This window comes from Equus asinus, chromosome 4, assembly GCF_041296235.1.
Source record: "Equus asinus isolate D_3611 breed Donkey chromosome 4, EquAss-T2T_v2, whole genome shotgun sequence".
Classification (NCBI taxonomy): Eukaryota; Metazoa; Chordata; class Mammalia; order Perissodactyla; family Equidae; genus Equus; species Equus asinus.
In genome coordinates, this window is record NC_091793.1 from 73,907,121 (window position 1) to 73,926,556 (window position 19,436).

Sequence of the window (19,436 nt, forward strand, 5' to 3'; positions counted from 1 at the left end):
ATGCTATGAACAATTGTAGGCCAATACATTTGATAATTTAGGTGAAATAATCAAACTGCAAGAAAGACACAAATTACTGAAACTGACTCAAGAAGAAATAGATGATCTGATTGAATTAGTAATCAAAAAATTACTCTCAAGGAAAGGCTCACATCCTGATGGCTTTGCTGGTGAACTTTCCCAAATTTTTAAAGAAGAATTAATGACAATTCTTCACATACTATTCCAAAAAAATAGAAAAGAGACTACTTCCCAATTTATGTTATTGGGCCAGTATTACCCTGGTAACAAAACCAAAGATATCACAAAGAATGCAAACTACAGAACAATTTCTTGGAAGAATACAGATAAAAAAGTCCTAAGAAAAAAGACTAAACTGAATCCAGTAATATGTAAAATGAATTACACACCATGATTAAGTGGGATTTATCACAGAAATACAAAAGTGGCTTAACATTCAAAAATCAATGAATATAAAATATGGTATCAATAGAATGAAGAACATAGATGCGGAAAAGACATTTTGCAAACTTCAACACCATTTTATGATAAAAACATTCAATAAACTAAGAATTGAAGGAACTTCCCCAACTTGATAAAGGTTGTTTGTAAAAAACCAATAACTAACATAATACCTCATGGTGAAACAGTGAAAAGTTTGTCCCTAATTCTGGAAACAAAACAAGTATATCCACTTTTGCCACTTCTAATCAACATTGCACTAGAGGTTCTTGCAGAGACAAGTAGGCAAGAAAATGAAATAAAAGGATTCAGATTAGAAAGAAAGAAGTAAAACTATGTTTATTCACAGATCTTGTACACAGAACATCCTAAGGAAGTCACTAAAAAACTATTAAATGAATAAACAAGTTCAGCGAGGTTACAAGATATAGGATCAAGATAGAAAAATCAATTGTATTTCTATATAATTGCAATGAAAAATCTGAAAATAAAATTAAGGAAACAATTTCATGTATAACAGCATCATAAAGAATAAAATAGGAACAAATTTAACAAAGAAATGCAAAACTTATACTCTGAAACTGCAAAACAGTTCTGAAAAGAGTTAAAGAAGATTTAAATAAATGGAAAGCTGTCCCACGTTCATTGATCAGAAGACCATACTAATGGAACGGCAATAATTCTCAAATAGGTCAACAGATTCCATGTAATCCCGATTAAAACCCCAGATGGCTTATTTTCAGATCCTAAAACTCATATAGAAACTCAAGAGATACAAAATAGCCAAAATAATCTTGAAAAAGTAGAAAAAAGATGGAAAAGTCACATTTCCAGATTTCAAAATTTACTACAAAGCTACGGTAATCAAGACAGTGTTTAGTGGCATAAGGAGAGGCTTATAGATCATAGGAAAAGTAATGAGTCTAGAAATAAACCCATGTGTTTCTGGTCAACTGATCTCAGACAAAGTTGCTAAGAGCAGTCAATGGGGGAACAAATATTCTTCAATAATTTCTTCTGGGACAACTAGATATTTCAATGCAAAAGATGAGTTTGGGGCTATACCTCACATCATAAGCAAAAATAACTTAAAATGGATCAAAGACATAAATGTAAGAGGCAAAATGACAAAATTATTAGACAATAGGATGGGGTAAAAGTTGGATTTGGCAATGGATATTTAGAAATGACAGCAAAAGCACAAGCAAAAAAGGAAAAAAACTGATTTCATCAAAATTAAAAACATCTCAAAGAAGATTATCAAGAAAGTGAAAAGTCAACCTGCAAATGAGAGAAAATATTTTCAAATCATAGATCTGATAAGGAACTTGTATTTAGAATGCATAAATAATTCTTACAAGCCAGCAATCAAAAGACAAATAACCCATCTTAAAAACAGGCAAAGTACCTGAATAGACATTTCTCTTTGAGGATATATAAATGGTCAATATGCATATGAAATGATCATCATTAGTCATCAGGGAAATGCAAATCAAAATCACAATGAGATGCCACTTCACACCCACTAGGAAGGCTATGATCAAAAATTCAGAAAATAACAAGTTTGGGCAAGGATATGGAAAAATTAGAACCCTCAAACTGTGCTAGTGGGAATCTAAAATGGTACAACCACTTATTTTGTTTGGGAGCTCCTCTAAAAGGTAAACATAGAGTTGCCATTTGACCCAGAAATTCCATGCCTTTGGTTATGTCCAAGAGAAATGAAAACATACGTCCACACGAAAACTTGTACATGAATGTTCATAACAGCATTATTCATAAGATTCAAAAAGTTGAAATAGCCATCATCTGATGAATGCATAGATAAAATCTAGCTTACATATACAATGGATAAAATTTAACATTAATCAATAAAAAGGAATGAAGTACTGATACATGCTACGACATGGCTGAACCTTGAAAACATTATGCTAAGTGACAGACTCACAGAAGCCATGTATTATCAGATTTCGCTTATGTGAAATGTTCAGCATAGGCAAATATATAGAGATAGAAAGCAGATTGGTGGTGGCTTAGAGATTGGGAAAATGAGCAGATGTGGAGTAATAGCTAATGGGTATGAATTTTCTTTTTGAGGTAATGAAAATGTTTGGTTTTTTGGTGAGGAAAATTGTCATTGAGCTAACATCTGTTCCAACCTTCCTCCATTTTGTATATGGTACACCACCAGAGCATGGCTTGATGAGAGGTGTGCATGTCTGCACCCGGGATCCGAACCCATGAACCCCAGGTTGGTGAAACAGAGCACGTAAACTTAACCACTAAGCCACTGGACTGGCCCCAGTGAAAATGTTTTAATATTTGGTTGCACGACTAGTAAATATACTAGATTTTTGCATTTTAAGCAGATCAGTTTGATGTTATATGAATTATATCTCAATAAAGCTATTACACACACACACGCACGTGTGCACACATGCACACACAAAAGAACCAGAGCGGGCCAGATTCTTACAAGCCCCTAGGATGATCAAGAAGCAGGGCAAAAAAACCAATAAAAGCATAAAGTCTTAGTCTGTAACCCATAGAATGGGTGAATGCTCTCCCTTGTAGAGAGGGCTTCCTCTTGTGTGTCTATGTTGAAGGTGATTAGGAGCCTATTATTTGCATTTGGTCCATTCTCTACTTCCCAGACTATGTAGATTGAATTATTCTCTTTAATTAAAAAAAAAAAGAGACAGTGATATCCCAGTTTTTTGTGAGTTAAACGATGGGAGGTTTGTTATCTCTGACTAATATAATAATATAACATACCAGAGTACTCAGGGCTTAATGGTCTCTCAGGCTTTCCTGAGCAGTCTGTTTTGCACCAATGCTGTCCAGCTTGCAGAATTCATGTAACCAAGAGAAATGAGAGGCAGATGTACAATGGGAACAATATAGACAGATTCCAACTATGAAAACAAAATTCAATTTATTGTGTTGGTTTCATAGTTTCTGTTGAATTAAAAAGTTGTTACTCCAAATGGGCTTTGATTAGTAAATCCCTAGGTGGTCCATTTGATCGCCCATTACAAATGTGATCCATTTGATTCTCTAGTTACAAACAAAAGTATTGGGAGTGGCAAGGCCACATATTGGCTAGCCCTTAGTTTGTAGGGAAGGTCTGAGATAGTTTGGTATTCCTATGATAACTGGGGCCAGGCCAGAGATATGGCAATGGACAGGAGAGTTGATGAAATCAATACATTTCTGTTCTTCCCTTTTCTCTAAATCATATCACTCTGTCGAAAGCTTAGCAAAACTATTCCATAATATTGCTGCTTCAGTATCCATTTTGTGTGGCCAACTGACACTAGCCCCTCTCATGAGCACATACCCTAGATACAGCCCACAGAATCACTAGTAAATGTAAGCTCCTGGTATGACTCTCGCAATGGCTGTTGTGATAAACAATCTCCCTCACCTCCCAGGGCTTTCCCTTGCACAATCCTTAGATTAGACCTCTGCAAGCTTACTAAAACCCTTTTATTTTTGGCTTGAATTGACCAATGTGGCCTTAGGTTGGGAACACCAAAGCATTCCACGTGCAGACCCTAATAAAGACATTTGCCCCAGGTCCTGCCATGCTCTCTGCCTGCACCCTTCTTTGACCTCCCCGTGTGGCCCCTCCAGGCATGCCATGCACTTTTTTCAGGACTTGTGACTAATAAATTTCCGTATTTTAGTTCCCTTGTGGTCTTTTGTTCAACCATGGCTCACAATCTGACACCCCAGAGCTCTACTTAGCAAACGTTAACGTAACAAAGTCACAATGCCCTCAGTATTTCACTGGGCTATTTCCTTTATTAAAAGATGAACTTACTGAGATAAATGACAGGTGGATATGCTTTCTTCACATTCTAAATGATATCCCAAATTTACACATATATTGGTTTGCAAAGAGTTTGCAAGTTGCTTTTCAGATTCCAATAGGCAGATGGGACATTAACAAATTAACCCCCAAATCTCAGTGGCCTAACTTAACAAAGTTTATTTCACATTCACATTATAAATCTAATGTGGGCTGAGGGTTACCACACATCGAGTTAGTATAGCTTTCACCATCTTGTAGCTACACCATTTAGAATATATGGCTCCCAGCATCCAGGGAAGAGAAAGCACAGTGGTGGTACATCAGTTCTTACCTGCTTATGCTCCCAGTCCAATGGCCAGAAGTAATCATGTGTTCCCCTCCTAACTGTAATAGAGGCTGAGAAATGTAGAGTAGTATGCAGAGCATTTGCTGAGCAGTCCTATCTGTCATTGACTTTTACGGATAAATTAGGAAGAATTAATGGGAGTTGGAGAACGAACACAATTGTAGAGTGTGCTATAAGCAGGAAATTCATTGTTCAAGTTATACAGTTCAAGGGGGCATCATATACAAAAAAAAAAAAAATGGCTCCTGAGGTATCTAGAAAATGGCCCAACATTTTTCGAGGTATGGCAGAATTTTGCCCGAGAGAACGTTGACTGCCTACAATCAATAACTGAGGCTAAGACTCCACTGGGAGAATTCAGCTCCTAGAAGTAGGGGATGATTGGAAGTTAGCTTCAGAGTTCAGAAGGGGCATACCTCAGAGATTGACAGGCTTTTGTTGACCTATTGCTACTCTTACGTGGTAAGTTTTGTGATCAACTCCATATACAGGGCCAACTAGGCCATATGATAAGGGAACTATAAGTATTTAAGAGCCTTGCATGGGGTTAAACCTTGGATTTCACTTCATTAACAGTATGTTCTTCTCAACTAATTTAGATAATTATCCAAGTGTAACTTTTTGTTTACTTATTGTTTCAGTTTTACTTTCTGTTATAAATTAATGCATCAAAAATGCATTTTAGGTCTTTGAAACTTCAAATACTTCCCCTATGCTCTTGGCAACTGATTATGAGAAATTTGGAGGAAAATACTCTGGAAGAAAATATGCTCTTCTAATTGTTTCTGTGAATGAAAATTTAAAAAATAATCTTCAAGGAGCTCTTTATTTTGTGTGTTTATACATATACATGCATGTCCACATGCATACCTGCAAACTGTCCTTTCAGGCCTGAAAACCTAGATCTTTCTGCTCTATTTAAGCTTAATACAGCTGGTAATGACCTAGCATGACTGTTTGCACAGCCATGCCCCTGAGAATTTTTCATTTCATACTTCATTTACAAGGGATCCCATATATTCTTGGCCTATATTCTTTCATCACAGAAAGTTAAAGTAATGAATACATTTATTCACAAAATAAATCCAGACAAATCATGCATTGTCTCTTTTCTAACATTCCACTTCACCCCATCAGATTGTTAGCTAACTGAGAAAAACATCATGAGGCTCCCCAAAGATACAAATCAAATTTAAGATTCCAATACTGCCATTTGTCTATATGAAGGAATTCATCTCTCTCCTGCATTCTAATTTGCTGCCTCAAAATTATCAGTAAAAAAAAAAAAAAGAGAGAGAAGGTTGGGAAACAAATACCATTAGGTTATTTCCCAACCAGACCCTCCTGTGTTGACAGTCCCAGAGTCTAAGATAAGATCTTTTCCAAGGCAAAGACCTAGAACTACCATAACTGAAGGAGTTACCTTTCCTGGTGTGACTGAAGAGATTTTAATCCAAAAGCAAAATTCAGGAATTGTGTGGAATCCATGCACATTAGCCAAGAAAAGTTTGGAGATTCTAGACTCCCTAAGGTAGACCCTTTATTCACCATATCTTATTGGGGATTTCCTTGCACAATTAAAACTAAAAAAAGTTCGTCTTGTGATGTGATACTGATGATTTGATTAAGAAAAGTCACCATAATTTTAGACGCTGTTCAGACATTAGAGAGACTGGTAGAATATATTGAAAATGACACAGTTCATGGACCTTGTGTAGTTTTTCTCCATGTTCTTACATGCAGACCCCCCAGTGACTATAAACGTATACTCTTGACTCGGGATTTGAATACACCCTAGAGGTATCTGCCTTACCTCCAACACTGAGAATCATTATTTTTTTCTGAAAATTCCACCAACTGACAATATTTCGTTAAGCTTGACTTTACTGTAGTTTATTTTATGAAATGTGTATTTCTTTCTTTTCTATATTTTCCATATTTCTATCCTTATACAAATAATAATAAACATTGATATAACACTCATTATTACCAGGCACTGTTATATGCCACAGATGTTAACTTATTTAATCCTCAGAAAAATTCTATAAACTACTCAGTGGAACCTCATTTATCAAAGAGAAGACTGAGACTCAAAGAGACTATGTGATTGACCCCAAATCACATGATTAGAAAGCAAAGCCAGGATATGAACCCAGGGATTTTGTCTCCAGAGTTTGTGCTTCTAAGTATGACAAATGCTGCTTATAGTAAATTTATACTCCCTCTTAACAGATTCTATTAATCGTCATTTCCTTCAAGAATATCCACTACCTTCCATAGCTGTATACACATGCGCACAAACACATACACAGACACAACTTTGATAACATCTCTTGTAATAGCTTAACTCACAGGGTGCCTCATTTTCTGTGCTACTATTGCCTCTGGTGTTTTTGTTAATGTTTACATTGAAATTCACTTGTCTATTTTCTTGCTTGTTTATGCCCAAAATTATGAGATCTTTTGGGTCAGAGATGATATTTCATTTTCAGTAAATCCCCAGAATCTAGCACACAGACTCAAAGTAGGTCCTCCATCACTGTTTATGGAAAAAATAAAGCCCATTTTCCAGATTTGACATAAGATATATTTCTTATATACCTTCAAACACTAAGAGGAACTTCTATGAATCAAAATTTGACTTTGGGGGCAAGTCTGGTTTAGTGGTTGAGCTCGCATGCTCTGCTTTGGTGACCCGGGATTCAAAGTTTTGGATCCCGGGCACTGACCTAGTACCACTCATCAAGCCACACTGAGGCAGTGTCCCTTATAAAATAGAGGAAAATTGGCACAGATGTTAGCTCTGTGACAATCTACCTCAAGTAAAAAGAGGAAGATTGGCAACAGATATTAGCTCAGGGGCAATCTTCCTCACAAAAATAAATCAATAAATCAACAAACAAATAAATAAATAAATAAATAAATAAAATTTGACTTAGAGCAGTCATCAACAAACATACCAGAGCAAGGATTCCTGAAAACTCCCTCTTCCATAAATGCAATGAGAAAACTTACAAAAATTATCAAAATCAACTTTTCAGAACTCTGGAAATTAACCAAAATCTTCAAGGGAAAACAAGTAGGGCAGCATTTATTCAAGAAAATTGCCTAGGTCTTGTTAAGAACAGTGTTATTTGTAGCATTTTAACTTTCCCTATTCCTCCTATATATCCCTCCCAGCTCCATAATACCTTTGAAGAATAACAGCCAGTTTCACAGTGAAAAACAGCAACTTAACAGCCATTAAGGAGGGGAGGGAGAGCAGAGTTGGAGTTCTTGCAAATCTTCATTCTCAAAGAATTGCTATTATTAGACCTCTCTGGTGCTTTCCTTGGAAGGGGCTACTTACAAGGCTCTTTTTATTTGACCTGACTCTAAGCTCAGCAGGTATAAAAAGTCTTCTCTGGGGATGATTTTTGAAAAACATTCAGAGAAATTGTTTAACTTTGCAATGATCTTAGACAGTGCATAACAGGGCAAACAATAAACTAACCAAAAAAAGCTTAAAAGAAAAAGCTGGAGAATGAGACGTTCATGGGGACTTTAAAAAAAACTTCATAATATCCCTGGAAATCTAGAAAGCCACAGGCATGTATAGGGCTATGTGCATACCTAGGGCCATGTGCAAGATCAGGAAAGACCTGAGAGTTCCTAAACTCTTGTCTCTGGCCATCCTTGAGGCTGTGTGAAAGCAAAAAGCTAATGCTGAACGGAATTCTAAAATGTTGATTTGAATGTTGAAAATGTGTCCCAACACGCAAAAACAGTCTCTTGGCAAAGATTTGGGAACTTATGGATTCCAAAAATTTAAGAAAATCTGTGTTTAGTCATTAGCTGACTACTAACCTGAACAGAAACTTCCATGGTGACACACAACAAAGAAGAGACTTATACAATTAGTTAAGAAGGGTCACTAATAAACAACAGCAAACAAAAATAACAAATGCTAGGTAGCAGGGAGAATGTGATTTTCAGAGTTTCCACTTTATGTTATTTAAAATGTATATTTTTCAATAAAAATTATGATACATGCAAAGAAACAAGAAGGTACAGTTTATACACAGGTTAAAAAAATAACAACAATAGAAACTGGTCCTGAGGAAACCCAGATGTTAGACTTACTAGAAAAAGATTTTCAATCAGCTATTTTAAGTATGTTCAGAGAACTAAGGAACCCATGTCTAAATAAGAAAAATAAAGTATGAGAACAATGTCCTACCAAATGACACTATCAATAAGGAGATAGAAAATGTAAATAATATGAGAAATTATGGATTTGAAATAGCTGAAATTAAAAAATTTTCTAGTGAAAACAGAGAATAGATTTGAGCTAGCTGAAGAAAGCATTACTAAACTTGAAAATAGATCAATTATGATTGTACAGTCTGAGGAACAGAAAGGAAAAAGAATGAGAAAAAATGAAGAGAGCCTCAGATACAAGTGGGACAATCTCAGGCATACCAACATATTCATAAGGAGAATCCCAGAAGAGAAATGAGAGAAAGTGGCAAAAATAATATTTTTTAAAATAATGGCTGAAATCTTGACAAGTTGATAAAAACATTAATCTGTACTTTTGAGAATATAAATGAAATCCAAGAAGGTAAACTCAAAGAAATCTATACCTAAAAAACATAATCAAATTATTGAAAGTCTCACACAAGAAAATTTTAAAAGCAGCACGAGAGAATTGGTCACAAGGGATACTCAGTAAGAAAAACCCCTGATTACTTGTCAGAAATCATGAAGGCTAGAAGGAAGTAGAATGGTATATTCAAAGCTCTGAAAGAAAAGTCTATCAATCAATAACCCTATATCCTCCAAAAATACCCCTCAAAAATTTATAGGTGTAAACACCTATATTAAAAAAGAAAAAATACCTCAAATCAATAATTAACCTTCCACCTTAAGAAACTAGAAAAAGAAGAGCAAACTAAATCCAGAGCAAGCAGAAGGAAAAACATAATAAAGTTTAGAGTGGAAATAAATGAAACAGAGAATAGGAAAATAATAGAGAAAAGCAATGCAAAAAGTTGTTTCTTTGACAACATAAACAAATTGCTAAACCTTTAGCCAGATACACTAAGAAAAAAAGACAGGACTCTACTGAATTTAGATATGGAAGAAAATTCATCACTTCTAACTTTAGAGAAATAACAGAGATTGTATGCAAATACCATGATGAATTATATGTCAACAAATTAGATAACATAGATGGAATAGATACATTTCAAGAAAGATGCAAACTACCAAAAGTGACTTAAGAAGCAATAAACCACCTACACAGACCTATAACAAGTAAAGATATTGAATTAGTCATCAATTACCACAAAGTAATGCCCAGCTCATGTTACTCAACAGCAAATTCTACCAAATGTTTAAAGAAGAATTAAAACCAGTTCTACACAAATTCTTCCAAAAGATAGAAGAAGGAACACTTCCCAACTCATTCAATGAGACCAGTTTTACCCTGATACCAAAGCCACCAAAGAAGAAAAGATATCACAAGAAAATTAAACTAACAGACCAATATGAATTTAGAGGCAAAAATCCTGTACTAAATCCTAGCAAATCAAATCTAGGAAAATATAAAAAGAATTACATTCCGTGACCAAGTGTGATTGATCCCAGGGATGTGAAATTTGCTCAACATATAAAAGCAATCAATAAAATACACCAAAGATTATGTAATAAAAAGTATATGATTATCCCAATAGATGCAGATAAACCCTTTAATAAGAGCAAATACACTTTCATGATAAAAATACTTTACTCACTAGAAATAGAAGGGAACTTCCTCAACCTGATAAAGGGCATCTAGGAAAAATCCACAGATAATATCATACTTAAACCTGAAAGACTGAAAGCCTTCTTAATAAATTCAGGAATAAGACAAGGATCTCTACTCTCATAACTTTTATTCAGTATTGAACTGGAAGTTCTATCCAAGGCAATTAGTTAAGGAAAATAGATAAAAGGCATCCAGACTGGAAATAAATAAATAAAACTGCCTTTATTTGCATATGGCTTGATCTCATATGTAGAAAATTCTAATGAATACTCACACACACACACATACAAACACTCACACACATTATTAGAGTTAATAAATGATTTTAACAAGGTGGCATGATACAATATCAATATATAAAAATGAAATATATTTCTATATACTTGCAATGAATAATCCAAACATGAAATTAAGAAAATAATGCCATTTACAATAGCATAAAAAAGAATAAACTACTTAGTAATAGATTTTTAAAAGGATATGAGTTGTACACTGAAAACTATAAAACATCGCTGAAAGAAATTAGAGAACTAAACAAATGGGGCGACATCTTATATTCATGGACCGAAAGACTTAATTTTGTTAGGATTGCAATACCTTGCAAATTGAGGTGGAAATTCAATGCAATCCCCATTGCAAATATTTTTATAAACTCAACGAGCTTTTTTTCAGAAACTGACCAACTGATCCTAAAATTCACGTGAAAATGCAGGGGACCCAGAAGAGCCAAAACAATCATAAAAAAGAGAACAAGGTTGGAGGATTCATAACTCCTGAATTCAAAACAATATACAGCTACAATAATCAAAACTGTGTGATAATGGCATAAGGAGAGAGACATAAAGCAATAAAATATAATTTAGAGTTCAGCAAGAGACCCTCACATTATGGTCAATTGATTTTTAACAAAGGTGTCTCAAGATAACAATGAAGAGAGAGTAGTCTTTTCAACAAATTGTTCTAGGACAACTGGATATCCTGATGCAAAAGAATGAAACAAGACCCCTATTTCATGCTATATATAAAAATTGACTCAAAATGAATCAAATAATTAAATGTGAGAGCCAAAACTATTAGGAAAAAAAATCAACATAAATTTACAAGACCTTGGATTAATCAGTGTTTTTTTCAATATGATACCCAAAGCACAAGCAATCGAGGAAAAATAGAGTTCATTAAAATGAAAAACTTTTGTGTTTCAAAGGACACTGTCAAAAAAGTGAACGGTAACCAACAGAGTGGGAAAAAGTATTTATAAATATAATCTGATAAGTCTAGTATCCAGAATATATAAAGAACTCTTACAACTCAACAATAAATGGACGTTAACCCAATTGAAAATTGGGCAACGATTTGAGTAGACATTTCTCCAAAGATAATATACGAATGGCCAATAAGCACATGAAAAGATGTTCAAAGTCATTAGACACCAGGGAAATGCAAGTCAAAGCAATAATAAGATACTACTTCATACTTACTAGAATGATTGTAATCAAAAAATCAGGCAACAATTGTTAGCTAGGGTGTGTAGAAATTGGAACCCTTATACTTTGCTGATGGGAACATAAAATGGCAATCACTTTGCAAAACAGTTTGGCAGTTCTTCAAAATGCTAAACATAGAGTTACAATATGACAGTAGGAACAATTATCTTCCTAATTATATACCTAAGGGAAATGAAACACATTCACACAAAAATTTGCAAAGTAATGTTCATAGCTGCATTATTCATAAAAACAATCCAAAAATTTGATGCCCTGATGAATGAATAAACAAAATATGGTATATCCATACAATGGATTATTTTTATATAAAGGAATGAAAGTACTAATTCATGCTACTACATCAATGAACCTTGAAAATATTATGATAAATGAAAAAAGCTAGACAAAAAAAAGTATGATTCCACTTTCATGAAATGTACAGAATGGGCAAATTTGGTTTTTTTTTTTTAATTTTTTTCCTTTTTCTCTCCAAAGCCCCCCGGTACATAGTTGCATATTCTTAGTTGTGGTATGTGGGATGACGCCTCAGCATGGCTGGATGAGCAGTGCCATGTCCACGCCCAGGATCTGAACCAACAAAACACTGGGCCGCCTGCAGAGGAGTGGGTGAACTTAACCACTCGGCCATGGGGCCGGCCCCCCAGAATGGGCAACTTTGTAAAGACTAAAAATAAATTTGTGGTTACCAGAGACTGAAGATAGCAGGAACTGGAGAGAAATGGTACTGTGAATGGGTATGAGGTTCGTTTGGGGAGTGATAGAATGTTCTGGAATTGCATAGTGGTAATGATTGCCCAATCTTGTTAATATATATATATAAAATCATTGAATTTTACCTTTTAAAGCAATGAATTTTATTGTATGTGAATTATATCTCATTAGTAATAAAAAATAAAAAAAGACTTGGCACTGCCTATTTAATTATTCATCTATCAATGCCCAGTGTCTTGTATAGTGCCTAATATTTAGTAGATATTTAATAAAGTTTTGCCAAAAATACATTTTCTGTTATTTTCTTTTTCATATTGTTTCCTCTGGTAGTACCCTTATACTCTGTCTTTGCCCCAGATGCCCTTTGTACCTTACTCAGCCTCATTGGTCCAAGCAGAATTTTTCTGTCCCACAGAACTAAGTCTTTTGTAATCTTGATGTGCATTCCAGAAAAAAGAAAAGCACCAACTCGTTCACCTCATAAAATAAAACTATCCTGATAGTTCCTGTTCCTGGGAGAATTGGTTCAGATTCCTTCTATCTAGACGGTCTATCATTCTGTGATAATTCTGTCACCAATCAAGAATTTCTACTATCTTTTACTAAAAAAAATTATTAAAGAATGCCCATATTTTTAATGCCTAGATTAATTGTCAAAGTTGTTATGGACTGGACACAGTTCTGCTGACAGAAAGATCTCCAAGCATAAACAATGCTGTCGCTGAAAGAGGGAGACCACAAGCAGAGAGACATAAAAAACCACTAATCAAACAACAAGACTTGGAATACATTTCCTAGCTGGAATTGGAATCATATTGGAAGATGCAGCCTTGCTGAGAAAGACTTGAAAATATAATAGCATACAGAATGGACTGGGATATATGGGTTAAGAAAGAAGGAAATGAATCTCGGTAGTAGATTTCTAGCTAAGTTTCTTTCCCCAAGACTTTATTAGATCCGATGATTCTTTATCCTAAGAAGTCATTTAAATATTCTTGGCCACCATTCTTTATCTGTTAGTTGACAAAATTCATTTAGAGGACTAATCAAAGGCATCTTTTTTTGCTCTAAAATTCATCAACATTCTGATTTTCATAAGGTTCTACTACACTCTCAATCAAAACTTCCATTAAGGAGAAAGTATGATGGCAAGGCTAGTGACCCACATGAAACCATTAAAAGAAATGTTAAGTGCAAAACCGTGAAGGGTCTGAGATTTTACCTACTCATAAACTAGCAAGCTAGTGTGCCACGGTTACGTATGTGTGTAAATAGAACCCCAGACTTCTGGGTCAGAGTATCTTAGCAAACTGGTTCCTCAAGCTCCAGTTCCTATGAGGCAACACAATGAGGGCTTGATGCTACCTGAGTGTGTAGTGAGGGTTAACGTCGCATGGGGGTAGCCACAAAATGATGATATTCACATCTTATATGAGCTGGCTGCAAATCTCTCCCTCTTCTCCAGGGTGAACAGAGAGCAAGAGTGAAAGGAAGGGATGGAGGAAGGGAAAAAGAGAGGTAGAGAGATCTTTTTACTCTGGGATCCTCTGCAGGGAGAAGGCGAGGTCTCTAGAAGTACTTCACTTGGAGTGTAAGCAAATGCCTCTGGGGAGAAAGGAATGTAAGTCTCTCTAACTTCCAAGGCATACTTACCATTCAAATCCTTTACCTCAGGTTACAAGCATTTTTTAACTAGGAAGCCCAGGCATTTGAGAAATGTGAAAATATTCATGGAGAGTTGTTTTACCAACAGAAGGCATTACGATTTTCTGAGAATTAAAATAAATAGATCACAGGGATTTGGAGTTATTTTGAGGTAACAAATAAAAGGAATTTGCCTTTTAATAAACCAACCTAGTCCACTATAGTTGAACAAAAACTTGATATTTTGAGGGGAAACACAAATGAGAATACTACTCAGCTATATATGAAAAAAAAAAGATGAAATCTTGCCATTTGCGATGACATGGATGGACCTCAAGGGGATTAGGCTAAGTGAAAAAAGTCAGACAGAGAAAGTTAAATACCATATGATCTCCTTCATAAATAGAAGATAAAACCAACAAACACACAGATACAGAGATTAGATTGGTGGTTACCAGAGGGGAAGGGGAGGTAGGAGGGTAAAAGGAGTGACTGGGCACATGTGTGTCGTGGTGGATGTTAATTAGTCTCTGAGTGGTGAACATGATGTAGTCTACACAGAAATAGAAATATAGTGATGTGGACCTGAAATTTATATAGTTATAAACCAATGTTGCCCCAATTAAAAAAAAGTTAGACACTTCAAAAAAATTTTTTTAAATAGTATTAATGGTATGCTCAGAAATTCCAGCATGCAAGTTATTGGCATTGTCTCAAACTCTATTTTCTGTAATATGTTTTGAAATATTTTTCATGAAAATCTCTTTATTTTTCACATCTACTGTAGGAGTACACATGGCTGAGGGCATACTTGTCGTGATGAATTATCCAGTGAGGTGTTATATATCTGATCTCAGTTTATATTTGGCCATGTGTTCCTCTGTCCTTTGTCGTAGTGGCTTCACATTTTGGTGCAAGTATAAACATGAAACATGACTTTGAAAATGCCTTTGAAAAGTCTATCCAGGTCTTATTGACACAGATCTTATGCAGCTGCTATTATTGTTGAAGGCCACATTGATGATGTAACTCATCAAGCTGGAGCACCATGCCTTGCTTTGAGCATTATCCCTTTACTTAAAGATATTCTGATAGATGTGTTTCACCCTTCCAGTGTTCTCTTTGGACACACTCATCACTGCTAGTTGATTGATCTGAACCTTCTTTTTAGCTGCTGTTGAATAGTGCATAGTCGTTTTCAAAGTCTTAGTGCCCACAGCTTTGGAGCAGATGTTAATCACGCCATTGTCACACCAGCAGCACAGTTTTATCTCTTCCTATTCATTGACTCCGAAATTAAATACTCTTCTCTTCCTGTTTTTGAGTTCTGGGTTATTTTTGAGAGGGCACAGTTTAGTTGTATTTTCATGATTCGTTCCTGTTGCTTTGACTCCTCTCTTCTTCAAAGATGTCATCAGCTTCATGCTAGTGAAGGAGCCAACCAAACGTAAGTGACAGGGATTTTGGCGTTGTTTCTGAAGAGTATTAGCAAACTTCATCATCAGACTCCGCCCTAGCCCAAGGTCCTTGTTTCTAGGAACCAGTGACTTTGCCTGGTAGTGTTCAAATTAAACCAAGTAGCCAAGCTTAGTTGTCCCACATCAAATTTCATAACCAAATAGAATCAACTTTCTCTACAAGGATCATTTGAATCGTTGATGCCTAAAATGCTCCTGGACTTGTTGAAGGTACAGAATTCTTCTAGGGGTACATGTAACTTTTATTCATTCTTATAATGAAAGGCCTGTTTCTTGTAAATTTATCCATTTCATCAAGATGCTTTTCAGCAAAATGAAGATGAACAAAGATCATTTCAAACCTGTCTCTTCTAATGGCGTTTGTGAGTAGGCTGTGAAATAAATCTGAAGAACTGTCCAAAAACATCCTCCTCCTCGGGTGCAGAACGTATCTACTCAAAATCAGAACACTCAAAGCACACTTCAGTTTCTTTAAGTGAGTCTTAAGTATAGCTTCTTTTGAGAAACATAATAATTGATTTCATTCACAAGGTCAATTGTCTCTACATCCAGAAATAATTTACACAATTCCTTTGGACTCAGATGCTAACTCTGAACTTTAAAATGTGAAAATCAGGCATAGATCACTTTGGAAAATCTAGTCTGATGTCTCTTTTAGTCCATTTCTAAGAGGAACTCTTAACTCCTTTGGCTTCTTTCTTGTAGGTACTATCCCTGGGTCAGAGATGCTGCCACCTGGATAGAAATCCTTTGGAACTACGGTAGCCTGAAGTATGCTTTTGGGCAAGTTGTTCACAGTCTGCCTCCTCTCCTCCTGGGTCTTCCTCAGTTTGGTGTTCTGTGGTGTTGTGCAGAGGGTGGGAGGAGGATGGAGACATAAATAGACTGGTCTGGTGACCTGGGAGCATCTTCTTACAATACACTCAGAGTATCTACAGCTTCACAGGTAGGCCAGAAGAGGTGGCGAGATTCTCTGGTGATAGGTCTCTGGAAATACAGGTTATAATTTATCAGGGAAAGACAAGTGAGCCACAACTTGGCAAAGGATGCATTATTTTTTAGGGGATACAGACTCAGGTGAGAAATCTGGTCTTCTGAAGGCCTATCAGATTGTCTGCAAAGCTTCCACTCAGAGAATCTCCTTGGTTGCTGCTGAATTAAAGTCGTCATTACAGCTGTAAAATCATCAAGGTGGGGAAGTTCATTTATTCAAAATTTTTAATTGCTATGCCTTAAACATATCTCTGTACCAGTTTATAAGATTTTAAGTAAAAGAAATGAAATGTTGTGAAAATTCAGGACACAGTACAATTGAATACACACAAATGAAGGCCAGAAGACAATGAAAGATTGAGTGTGGATAGAGCTTTGAGTTCATGAGTTTGGGTGGAACATGGGTTTTAGGTAGAATTGGGGGTATGTTCAGTTTTTAGAAATATTACGCCATGTTTTATCGGGAAAAAGGGCATATCAATTATTTTTAAAGAAATTGTACCCTTCTTCAAAACCTAGCCTAAAGTCAATCTTGCCTACTAAAACAAATGTCTATCCTCAAACATGGAGAGTTTACAAGGAGAGAGAAATACAAAATCAGCTCTCTAAGGGTAAAGGCACGACTGTTGGCCAAAGAAGTCTGCTTTGTGAAAATGATGATCAAAGCCAATTCTGTTTATATAATTTGTCCCTCTTTCCCTCTCTCTATCCTTCCTTTACTCTCTATCTTTCTGATTTGTCCCAAATGAACTGTGTGATTATATGATTACGGGCAATTCTCTCAACATTTTTGCATTTCTCTATCTATGGAAATGCTGAAATTTAACTATAAGACTTTTAAAGCTCTTTTCAGTTCCAAATTCTATACTTACATAAAATAATTAGGCATTGGTCCATCTTTCCAATAATGCAAATTTGAATAGAGAAAAAATTATGAATTGATATACCAGACTGATAATAATCTGACATACTCAGTATTAATTCCAGAATTTCTCATATCAGGTATTGTGAGATTTTAGCTATTTTAATAAAAGTAAAGGAGAAAGATGAAGGAAATCATTTCTATATTTTACAGTATGTTGGTTTTATTTGAAATAGTTTTCAATGACTTCTCATATTTTTCGATACCAAAGAATAGGCCCCAAAGAAAATTAAATATTTAGAAAAAGTATTTCACCATCTCACAAAAAAAAGAGACTCATTGCTTTTCACAGATTTCCTATGGAAACAGAATTTCATGACAAATCTACTATCAATCTTGATTTGAAAAAACATATCATTAATTATTTTCAAAACTAAGTTGGTCACTGCAAAGGGAAATGTAAGGAATACTAAGGGGTGTTAAAAAGACGTCCTTGGCTTGAAAGTGCTGATGATCCATTTAGAGAGAGAAAACACATACTCATGAAAAATAGCAAACAATACATCACCTGAGGAGTGGTAATAGTCTCACATAAGCACATAGCAAAAAGACACACAAAGTTGAGGGATGGGGTATCCTGGATCCAGTTGTCCCTAATCCAAGACCTTCATTAATTCTCCGACAGAAATTAGGGGACAAAAATATTGTGCACCAGTTGGAAAAATCCCCAAGAAGAAATCTTTATCCTCCCTTCTCCTTCGTCGCCTCCAATGACAATGCCGGAAATGAAACACCTCTCTCCAGAGTCTCAAATGTGGTTGCCAGAGAGTTATAGGAGAGGCAGGAGACTTACCTTGAGGTGGACACTGTGACAGAGCCCCGGGATCACCAGATGCAGGTGCCCTCCCAGCTCCAGCACCCACATTAATTACAGCAGAGGAACGTGGTGTGAGCAGAGCATCTGACAGCCTCCTGACAGACGACTGTATCTCCCACGGATTCAGATTGAAAGAGAGAAAGGAAAAAAGCTCAGCTTCCAAATGAAAAATGTTCTGATTGCTCTCAACCTAGAGAAAACAACATGAGTGTGTGCAGGTGGAAAGTTCGTTCTTTCTTTTCCTTCCTTCCTTCCTTCCTCCCTCCCATTCTCCCTCTCTCCCTTTCTCCCTTTCTCCATCCTTCCTTTCTTTCTCTCTTTCTCTTTCTTTTCTTTCTTCTTTCCTCCTTCCCTTCCTCCCTTCCTTAATTTAAAAATCTCTCCATAATCCATAGGTAGAGAGAAAAAAGGCAGCGTTTTCTCGACATTTCATCATTTCAGACAAACCAGCCTCTCTTAGGCCCCAAGCACCTCTCTCATCTTCTAACAAAGCCAGCCAGAAAACAACGGTAAAGAAAATTGAGCACTTTTGAAGGTCAGCAGGGCCTATCAGGGAGGCACCAAGATAGCAGCAGCCTTTTAAATGCATTCCTGAAAGCCAGGAGCTCCTTGCCTTGCAGAAGGCTGAAAAGCTCTTTGAATTCCACTGGAAAAGAAACTCTTATTTCAAAAATAAACTTTGAAGTTGTTTGAAGATGAAAGAGGAGACTCGCCTCCGAGCCAGCACTGAAGCAGTGGGGAGGGACTGCTGGCATTTTGAAATATGCTTCAGAGAAACTTATTAGAATTTAAAAGGACTTTGCAAACAGATCCCCTATGGCTCTGTCCCCCTGAAAGTATGTGACAGGGTTTTAAGGGTATAACCGAGGCGAAGGTTGATGCTGACTACTATCAAAGTCTTGTTATTTGATTACACAAAATGATTTCCCATTCAGCTGAGATGATAAAGA

The 19,436-nt window shown here is 35.9% G+C and overlaps 1 long non-coding RNA gene across 1 annotated transcript in view; it reads right to left on the bottom strand.

The window, feature by feature from the left end:
- LOC139045104 (uncharacterized) overlaps positions 1–19,082 on the bottom strand; it is an 83,096-nt gene extending 64,014 nt beyond the window's left edge. The window contains exon 1 of the long non-coding RNA XR_011502780.1: positions 18,463–19,082. This is a non-coding gene — a long non-coding RNA (uncharacterized lncRNA). The remainder of the gene's footprint in view (positions 1–18,462) is intronic.
- Between the last annotated feature and the right edge of the window lie 354 nt (positions 19,083–19,436).